This window comes from Bubalus bubalis, chromosome 4, assembly GCF_019923935.1.
Source record: "Bubalus bubalis isolate 160015118507 breed Murrah chromosome 4, NDDB_SH_1, whole genome shotgun sequence".
NCBI lineage: Eukaryota > Metazoa > Chordata > Mammalia > Artiodactyla > Bovidae > Bubalus > Bubalus bubalis.
In genome coordinates this window covers 93956555-93967852 of record NC_059160.1, presented here as the reverse complement: position 1 = coordinate 93967852, position 11298 = coordinate 93956555, and positions in this window count along the sequence as shown.

Below are 11298 nucleotides of genomic sequence, written 5' to 3'. Positions count from 1 at the left end.
TCCCCGTCTGCCCATGACCAGAAGCAGTCTACACCTGGGCCAAGCCGCTGTGCTCAGAAAAGAGGGCACATGGGTTCTACAACCAGGGTCCAAAGATGTGATACTCAGTGCCCCATAGCACAGACACAGTTGGTCCGTGCCAGGGGACTAAAAGGCCCCATGCCTCTGTCACACGTGTACTTCTCCTGTACCCTAAAAGTACTCTCACAGATGTCATTCCCACATGCAACAGATTCATACAGCCTGACATGCAGTATTCACGGCAGGTTCACATCTGCGCTGCCTGGGCAGAGCTAAAAGCCCCTCCCCACAGCATCAGAGCCCTGTGCATGGTCCCATCAGGGGATAAACCCATAAGCAGGAAACATGCACCAGCTCACATGATTTGCACAGACACAGAAAGAAGGGGAACATCTCCCAGGACCTAGAAGGGCGTCTTCCTTCACACCCAAGCAACCAATGCTGTCTCCTCCCAACACTGCCCCAACCCATCCCTACACTAAGGGAGTCCTCCATGGACTGCAGCCTGGCATCCACCCCAAGGTCCAGATGACCCTTTCCACTATGGAGGGTGGGGTTGACACTGGTTCCCTACCCAGGGTGCTCTCTCTCCATCTGATTCTCCTTCACTTTGGCCCCAGCAACAGAATTGGGGGAGGGCAGGGCCGAGTAGCAGTTCCTTTTGATACCTGTGCCAGTCTGGCAGCTGAGGCTATAATGGATGGGCAAGAGGCCAGGCTGATGGCCAGCACCATGTGGCTCATGCCCAGGGCCAGATTGGGGCGGGATGTAGTGGGCTGGGTGCCCAGGCACTCCACCCTCCAAAATGCCACACAATCTGTGAGAGGAAAGAGACAGAAAAAGGAACCCAGATAGATACAGACAAGGACACTCCCTAAGACCAGACTAAGCCAATCTCTCCCCCAATCCTGGCCCCTCAACAGCTGCTCCCTCCCCCACAGCTCTGACCCAGGCATAAAGGGAAGTTCCCCTGAACTGGCAGGAGGGAGGCCAGCCAGTTCTTTCAGGTAAGACAAGTCCAACCTTACACAACAGGAATTAGGGGTTTGGGGTGCAACCAGAAAAGAGAAGGACAATTCCTAAATTAGGAGCGTGGTTGAGATTTGCAGGGGGAGTCTTTATGCATTTTTATGTGTGCTAATTAATGTGCAAATGTTATGAAGTGCAGAAGAGCATCTATTGTCTTTGTAACCCCAACCTGCTCCTAATGGTATCTACACATACACACACACTCTTTATTTCATCTGTGATTGACTCCTGTTTCTGAATTTCTGAACCACCCTCTGTCTTCTCCTTTAAGAGCATGTCTGGAGCAATAGAAAGATTGCAAGAAAGGCCTAGCTCCATAATACAAAGAATGACTCTCTGGAGACCAGGAAGTATTTCAAACCATCTATGTACCGAAGGAGAACAAATTCCTTCACCCAGCCTCACCCTGACACCTGCTCCTTCCAACAAGTTCCCCATCTCAAGGAGGAACTCCCATCTACTGAGCCAAGAACCCGTGATCAGCCATGACTCTTCCTTCTCCCTGGCTTAGGGATAGGACAAGGGAATCTTTTTTTAAGCTAAAAGTCAAACTTTTTTAGAGTCACATTCCATTGGCATCCAAATGACTTCAAAAATCAAAATGTCCTGCCTCCCTCTCCTTCACCCTCACACCCTGTCCATGACACCTCCTAAAGAACTTTTTTGGGCTGCACCAGATGGTAAAGAATCTGTCTGCAATGCAGGAGACAGGGGGTTCAATCCCTAGGTTAGAGAAGGAAATGGCAACTCATTCCAGTATTCTTGCCTGGGGAATCCCATGGACAGAGGTGCCTGGTGGGCAACAGTTCATGGGGTCGCAAAGAGTTGGACACAACTGATTGATTAACACTTTTTCACTTTGAGGTATGTGGGATCTTAGTTCCCTGACTAGGGATGGAACCTGTGCCCTCTGCAGTGGAAGCACAGATTCTTAACCACTGGACCACCAGGGAAGTCCCTAAATAACTCTTGAACCTGCCCACTTGGCTCCACTCTCTCTGGCAGTTGAGGCGCTCTCAGCAAGATGACTGAACTGCCTCCTTACTGCTTTCCCAGGCTCCGGGGTTAACCCTCTCTATTCTGATGGCACTGGGGAGGCCCAAGAAGCTTAGAGGACATTTCCACCCACACAATTTCCCAGAGAGAAGTATTCTGAAACTGCTAGAAAGGTTATAGAATTGTCAAGTGCATGAAATCAATGACTAAAATTATGACTAACACAGCTTTGTTTACTTTGTGATACTGTAAAAATTTTCAAACTTTTCAGCAGAGTATAAAAATCATAAAAACTACAGAAATAACTCTTTCTTGAGGGGAAAAGACCACTTCTATCACTAGTCACCTTGGGCCCTGATGCTTCACCAACATTTGAAGTTCTCCCCAGAGGCTTCTTTTCTTCCAGGACAACTCTTATCAAATCTTGAATGTTGACTCAACCCCACGTTGATGGAAAGTGGAAATGGCACATGGCTACATTTGACTCCGAGCCCCTTTGCAGTGAGGTAAAGCCATAGAACTGGTTATCTCCAATGGAATATAAGCAGAAGTGATGTGTTACTTCTGGACTGAAGAGGTTAATAGTGGTTACCGTTTCTCCACATGGTTTCTCTTCCCCATCTGCTGGCAGGATGACACCTGGGCAACCTGAGGCCACATAGTTAAGATGACAGATCCACAGCGTGAACAGATCCAGATTCCTGAGTTACTTGACCATAGGCATCCGCACTGGACTATGTGATACTGAAGTCTTTATCATGTTAAGATGCTGAGATCTGGGGGTTGTCTGCTACAACTGTTTTATCTAAAGTTACAAATTAAGGTAACAAGGCTGAAATAGCAAGAAACCAGGCCTAAGGCACCATAGAATTTGCATTGTAATGGATGCAGAAGGTAGAGGGGAGCACTTGGGATTCAGAAATTCTTTATTTTGGGGGCATGCTTTCAGCATGCAGAATCTTAGTTCCCTGACCAGGGGTCAAACCTGTGATGCCCAAAGTGGAAGCGCAAAGCCCTAACCACTAGATCACCAGGGAATTTCAAGGATTCAGAAATTCCTGATTTGAATATTGTACCATCTCTGTGACTCTGTGACTCTGGTCAAGTTATTTAGCATTTTAGTATTTTTGAGCCTTGGCTCCTTCATTGATAAAAATTACACAGTAATAAACAGGGGCTTCCCTGGTGGCTTAGTGGTGAAGCCACTGGAGGCTCAGGGGTGAAGAATCTGTCTGCCAATGCAGGACACATGGATTGGATCCCTGATTTGGGAAGATGCCTTGGAGCGACTAAGCCTATGCTCCACAACTATTGAGCCTACGCTCTAGAGCCTGGGAGCTGCAACTACTGGATCCCACAAACCCAAGAGCCTGTGCTCTGCAACGAAAGACGCCCCCACAATGAGAAGCCCCCACACTGCAACCAGAGCGGAGCCCCCACTCACTACAACCAGAGAAAACCCCATGCAGCAGTGAAGACGCAGCACAGCCAAAAGTAAATAAATAAATGTTTTTAATTACATAGTAATAATACAGCCCACTTCACAGTATTGATTGTGAGGATCAAATCAGTCCAAGAAGGCAAAAGGCCTTTGAAACCGGAAAGCTACATTGTCATTGGCTATTATTCCAGCTGTTAACACATAATCCTTAAATGTTTAATAAATAGCTATAAATGAATGAGAATAAATGTATAGGTGAGTTCTCAGAGCCACATCTTCTCATCACTAATAAAGGAGGGACTGATGTGATATGAACACCTTCAGATTAGAGTGGGTCTGAGATTCAATATAGTGAAGGGGAACTCCAGGACCTGAGTATTACTGAAAACCCTGGATCACCCTTCCACCTAGCCTGAAGAAATAGAGCCAAAGAACTAAGAGGACAAAAGAAAATGGGCCAGGGGTCCTAAAGAGAAGTCCAAAAGAATCCAATTTTGCCCTAAAATAATGTTTATATTTTCCTGCTGGTATAGACTGTTTGTGTCCATTCAAAATTCATATATTGAAACCCTAAACAGCAATGGAGTATTTGCAGATGGGACCTTTGGGTGGTAATTAGGGTTAGTTGGTGATGGACAGGGAGGCCTGGCGTGCTGTGATTCATGGGGTCGCAAAGAGTCAGACACGACTGAGCGACTGATCTGATCTGAGGTCATGAGGGTGGGGCCCTCATGATGGGATTAGTGCCCTTCTAAGAAGAGATCAGAGAGCTTGTCTTTTCTCACTCTCTTCCACATGAAGAGACAGTGAGAACTCAGCTGTCTACTCACCAGGAAAAGAGTCCTCTGTTGCTGCTAAGTCACTTCAGTCGTGTCTGACTCTGTGCGACCCCATAGACGGCAGCCCACCAGGCTCCTCCGTCCCTGGGATTCTCCAGGCAAGAACACTGGAGTGGGTTGCCATTTCCTTCTCCAATGCATGAAAGTGAAAAGTGAAAGTAAAGTCGCTCAGTCGTGCCCAACTCTTAGCGACCCCATGGACTGCAGCCTACCAGGCTCCTCCGTCCATGGGATTTTCCAGGCAAGAGTACTGGAGTGGGTTGCCATTGCCTTCTCCAAAAAGAGTCCTCACCAGGAACCAAATCAGCTAGCACCGTGATCTTGCACTTTCCAGCTTCCAGAAACATGAGAAATAAATTCTTGTTGTTTGTGCTACTCATTCTATGGTATTTTATTATGGCAGCCTGAGCAGACTGAGCAGCAGACTAAGCAGACTAAGATACCTACTTCCCACAGAGTCCACAGTTTGGATACACTAGTAACAGCCTACAATGTCTGATGCACCAGCTGCTTCTGTATGTTTGTAAAGCACCCAGCAGAGCGCCTGGCACTGGCAGGCACTCAGTAAATATTAGCCATTATGATTTTCTGAGAAGGCATCTTGTTATAATGGAAAAAGTATGGGTTTCAGAATAAGATTGTTTTTTGAGATCTTGGGCAAGTTACTCTCAGAGTTTCAGATTCTTCATCTGTAAAATCTGACCGCATCTTGCAGGGTTTTTGTGATGATTCAGTGGGTGAAAGGACTCTCTTACACAGTAGGCACTCAACTAGTGGCAGCTCCTCAAAGCATTCCAAGAGTACAAGACTAACTTCCATTCAACATTTATTATGGATCAGGCACTGGGCTAGATGAAGCAATGCCAGAGTTAGGACTTTTACCAAAGAGAAAAGAGATTTTAAACTTCAGGAATATAGGATTCATTTTGTAGCAGCTCCTTCCACAGCCTCTAGAAAGCCTCCCCAGGATCATGGCAATCTTCCCCCAGCCCAATCAGGAGTCAGCCTGTATTCTGAAAATACCAACAGTCCCAAGATCTCACAACCTCACTCAGAAGGATTCTTCAATCCCTACAACTGTAATTTCCACTGGTCTTTTCTTTTTTCTTTTTTTAGGTTGCACTTGGTCTTGGCTGCTGTGCACAGGCTTTCTCTATTTGCAGTGAGCAGAGGCTACTCTTCTTTGTGGAGCACAGGCTCTAGGCACACAGGCTTCAGTAGTTGCAGCTCAAGGGCTCTTTAGTACAGTCTCAGCAGTTGTGGCACATGGGCTCTGTTGCTCCAAGGCACGAGGAACCTTTCCACATCAGGGATCGAACCCATATCCCTTGCATTGGCAGGCAGATTCTCATCCACTGTACCACCAGCAAAGTCTAAATTTCCATTGGTCTTCACAATATTATTCCCTTTGTTAAAAAAATTCTCAGTGACTAACTTCTTACTCCTAATGGGAATCAAGTCCAAATCTCTTAATCTGATGGAAAAGACTAGCTACTATCAAACATAAGTCCCCAAATGTTAGTGCTTTAACAAAATAGAAATTGATTTTTTTCGTCAAGTGAAATCTAAAACACATGTTCCTGATTCAGTTCAGTTCAGTTACTCAGACCCCATGGACTGCAGCAACCCAGGCCTCCCTGTCCATCACCAGCTCCTGGAGTTTACTCAAACTCATGTCCATTGAGTCGGTGATACCATCTAACCATCTCATCCTCTGTCTTCCCCTTCTCCTCCCACCTTCAATCTTTCCCAGTGTCAGGGTCTTTTCAAATGAGTCAGTTCTTCCCATTATGTGGCCAAAGTATGGGAGTTTCAGCTTCAGCATCAGTCCTTCCAATGAATATTCAGGACTGATTTCCTTTAAGACGGACTGGTTGGATCTCCAACAGTCCAAGGGATTCTCAAGAGTCTTCTCCAACATTACAGTTCAAAGGCATCAATTCTTTGGTGCTCAGCATTCTTTATAGTCCAACTCTCACATCCATACATGACTACTGGAAAAACCATAGCCTTGACTAGACGAACCTTTGTGGGCTAAGTAATGTCTCTGCTTTTTAATACACTGTCTAGGTTGGTCATAACTTTTCTTCCAAGGAGCAAGCATCTTTTAATTTCATGGCAGCAGTCACCATCTGCAGTGATTTTGGAGCCCCTGAAAACAGTCTGTCACTGTTTCCATCTATTTGCCATGAAGTGATGGGACCAGATGCCATGATCTTAGTTTTCTGAATGTTGAGTTTTAAGCCAACTTTTTCACTCTCCTCTTTCACTTTCACAAGAGGCTCTTTAGTTCTTCGCTTTATGCCATAAGGGTGGTGTCATCTACATATCTGAGGTTATTGATATTTCTCCCAGCGATCTTGATTCCAACTTGTGCTTCATCCAGCCCAGCGTTTCTCATGATGTACTCTGCATATAAGTTAAATAAGCAGAGTGACAATATATAGCCTTAAGCACTCCTTTCCCAATTTGGAACCAGTCTGTTGTTCCATGTTCAGTTCTAACTGTTGCTTCCTGACCTGCATACAGATTCCTCCTCAAGAGGCAGGTCAGGTGGTCTGGTATTCCCATCTCTTTCAGAATTTTCCACAGTTTGTTGTGATACACACAGTCAAAGGCTTTGGCATGTCAATAAAACAGAAATAGATGTTTTTCTGGATCTCTCTTTTTTTTTAATGATCCAATGGATGTTGGCAATTTGATCTCTGGTTCCTCTGCCTTTTCTAAAACCAGCTTGAACATCTGGAAGTTCACAGTTCAGGTATTATTGAAGCCTGGCTTGGAGAATTTGGGGCATTACTTCACTAGCGTGTGAGATGAGTGCAACTGTGCAATAGTTTGAGCATTCTTTGGTATTGTCTTTCTTTGGGATTGGAATGAAAACTGATCTTTCCAGGCCTGTGGCCACTGCTGAGTTTTCCAAATTTGCTGGCATATTGAATGCAGCACTTTCACAGCATTATCTTTTAGGATTTGAAATAGCTCAACTGGAATTCCATCACCTCCACTAGCTTTGTTTGTAATGATGCTTCCTAACTTGACTTCCACTTGACCTCGCACTCCAGGATGTCTGGCTCTAGGTGAGTGATCACACCATTGTGATTATCCGGGTCGTGAAGATCTTTTTTGTACAGTTCTTCTGTGTATTCTTGCCACCTCTTCTTAATATCTTCTACTTCTGTTAGGTCCATACCACTTCTGTCCTTTATTGAGCCCATCTTTGCATGAAATGTTCCCTTGGTATCTCTAATTTTCTTGATGAGATCTCTAGTCTTTCCCATTCTATTGTTTTCCTCTATTTCTTTGCATTGATCACTGAGGAAGGCTTTCTTATCTCTTCTTGCTATTCTTTGGAACTCTACATTCAGATGCTTATATCTTTCCTTTTCTCCTTTGCTTTTTGCTTCTCTTCTTTTCACAGCTATTTGTAAGGCCTCCCCAGACAGCCATTTTGCTTTTTTGCATTTCTTTTCCATGGGGATGGTCTTGATCCCTGCCTCCTGTACAATGTCATGAACCTCATTCCATAGCTCATCAGGCACTCTATCTATCAGATCTAGTCCCTTAAATCTATTTCTCACTTCCACTGTATAATCATAAGGGATTTGATTTAGGTCATACCTGAATGGTCTAGTGGTTTTCCCTACTTTCTTCAATTTAAATCTGAATTTGGCAATAAGGAGTTCATGATCTGAGCCACAGTCAGCTCCCGGTCTTGTTTTGCTGACTGTATAGAGCTTCTCCATCTTTGGCTGCAAAGAATATAATCAATCAATCTGCTAATTCCTGATTAGCAGACAGTTCTTTGCTGAGTAGTGATCCAGGGATCTAAGTTCCTTCCAACCTGTAGCCCCGCCATCTTTAACATTTAACCTTCGGATCACTGTGCATAAGGTCCTATGCATGAAGCTAAAAAGGAAAGAACATGAAGGGTTTCCCTTGGGAGGTTTCACAAGCCAGGTGTGAGAGTGCAACACATCAGAGAGAAACCAAAAAATGTGGTCCATCTTTATGTCCAGGAAAAAGAAGGAAAGAGATTCTGATAAATACGTAGGAGGCTCTGCTTTACCTGGCATTCAGGGTTCTCCACACCCTAGCTTAAACTTACCTATCATACTTGATACCATTACCTAGACATGTGCATTAATCAGCTTTGCTGCTATAACAACCAATCTCAAAATCTCAGTGACTGACAGCAACAGAGATTTATCTCTAACTTATGTACATGTAAGCCAGCTCTTCTCATCAGGGACTCAGGCAAAAGGAACAGCCCTCATATGGAATATGCCCATTCCAGTGGCAGAGAAGAACAAGAAAGTATAAATTCACACGCTCAAACATGGCATAAGCCACATCTGTTCACATTCCGTTGGCCAAAACATGAAAAGTGATCAAGTCCGAAGTCAGTGAAATGAGGGGACTTCCCTGTTGGTCCAGTGGCTCCATGGTCCCAAAGCAGGGGGCCCAGTTCGATCCCTAGTTGAGAAACCGAGTTCCCACATGCTGCAGCTAAGAGCTCACATGCCACAGCTAAGACCTGGTACAGCCAAAGAAAAAATGTAAACATTACAAAAGCAAAGTCAATAAAATGAGACATGTACTCCTTCCACAGGAGATACTGCAAGCCACATGGCAATGAGCAGGGAAGGAGAAAGTAAATAATCTCAAATAATAAAGTCAATCTAATATGGCCATCTTCCACCTAGAGTACCTGACAGACATTACTAATTAATCCTAGCACTCTTTCCTCAGAACCCTCAACACAACATTTCAGGCAGTCATTACCAATAATCTGAGTTTGGAGGAGAAAAGGTGAAATTGATGTGCAGTTCTTATGTGACTTCCTTGCTGTGCTGTGCTTAGTCGCTCAGTCATGTCTGACTCTTCGGGATACCATGGACTGTAGTCCCCCAGTCCTCTGTCCATGGGGATTACCCAGGCAACAGTACTGAAGTGGGTTGCCATGTACTCCTCCAGAGGATCTTCCCAACCCAGGGATCAAACCCAGGTCTCCTGCATTGCAGGCAGATTCTTTACCACCTACCAGGGAAGCCCATGTGACTTCCTAGGCTCCAGAAAAAGTTATACATTCCCACTGCTGCATCTTTGCTTCAGCCTGGTATAAGCTTATCCTTTTCAGATCCCATTCTATTCAACAAAATGTACTGAATACCTAGCATACTACCTGACACACCTATTTGCTGAATTAATGTTTCACATCACCTCACACCGTGTACACAAATGTTCAGTGAACACTTGTCCACTGAATAATGGCACTGTTCATTAGAACCAAGGGAGTTAGTACTCCAGGAGTTGCTGGGGTGGTAATAAGGTGTATCGACTAGTTTTGCTTGAATCCTAATCCTACCACTTACTAGTTGGATGACCCCAGGTAAGTCCCTTAAATTGTCTGTGCCTCAGTTTTTATCATATGGAAAATGGAAAATGGGGATAATAATAAGGCCTATATATAAGGCCAAAAAAGATGTCCTTTTCATTATAGGGGACTGGAATGCAAAAGTAGGAAGTCAAGAAACACCTAACATAACAGGCAAACTTGGCCTTGGAATACGGAATGAAGCAGGGCAAAGACTAATAGAGTTTTGCCAAGAAAATGCACTGGTCATAACAAACTCCCTCTTCCAACAACACAAGAAAAGACTCTATACATGGACATCACCAGGTGGTCAACACCGAAATCAGATTGATTATATTCTTTGCAGCCAAAGATGGAGAAGCTCTATACAGTCAGCAAAAACAAGACCAGGAGCTGACTGTGGCTTAGACCATGAACTCCTTATTGCCAAATTCAGACTTAAATTGAAGAAAGTAGGGAAAACCACTAGACCATTCAGGTATGACCTAAATCAAATCCCTTATGATTATACAGTGGAAGTGAGAAATAGATTTAAGGGACTAGATCTGATAGATAGAGTGCCTGATGAGCTATGGAATGAGGTTCATGACATTGTACAGGAGGCAGGGATCAAGACCATCCCCATGGAAAAGAAATGCAAAAAAGCAAAATGGCTGTCTGGGGAGGCCTTACAAATAGCTGTGAAAAGAAGAGAAGCAAAAAGCAAAGGAGAAAAGGAAAGATATAAGCATCTGAATGTAGAGTTCCAAAGAATAGCAAGAAGAGATAAGAAAGCCTTCCTCAGCGATCAATGCAAAGAAATAGAGAAAAACAACAGAATGGGAAAGACTAGAGATCTCTTCAAGAAAATTAGAGATACCAAGGGAACATTTCATGCAAAGATGGGCTCAATAAAGGACAGAAGTGGTATGGACCTAACAGAAGCAGAAGATATTAAGAAGAGGTGGTAAGAATACACAGAAGAACTGTACAAAAAAGATCTTCACGACCCAAATAATCACGATGGTATGATCACTGACCTAGAGCCAGACATCCTGGAATGTGAAGTCAAGTGGGCCTTAGAAAGCATCACTACGAACAAAGCTAGTGGAGGTGATGGAATTCCAGTGGAGCTATTCCAAATCCTGAAAGATGATGCTGTGAAAGTGTTGCACTCAATATGCCAGCAAATTTGGAAAACTCAGCAGTGGCCACAGGACTGGAAAAGGTCAGTTTTCATTCCAATCCCAAAGAAAGGCAATGCCAAAGAATGCTCAAACTACCGCACAATTGCACTCATCTCACACGCTAGTAAAGTAATGCTTAAAATTCTCCAAGCCAGGCTTCAGCAATATGTGAACCATGAACTTCCTGATGTTCAAGCTGGTTTTAGAAAAGGCAGAGGAACCAGAGATCAAATTGCCAACATCTGCTGGATCATGGAAAAAGCAAGAGAGTTCCAGAAAAACATCTATTTCTGCTTTATTGACTATGCCAAAGCCTTTGACTGTGTGGATCACAAGAAACTGTGGAAAATTCTGAAAGAGATGGGAATACCAGACCACCTGATCTGCCTCTTGAGAAATTTGTATGCAGGTCAGGAAGCAACAGTTAGA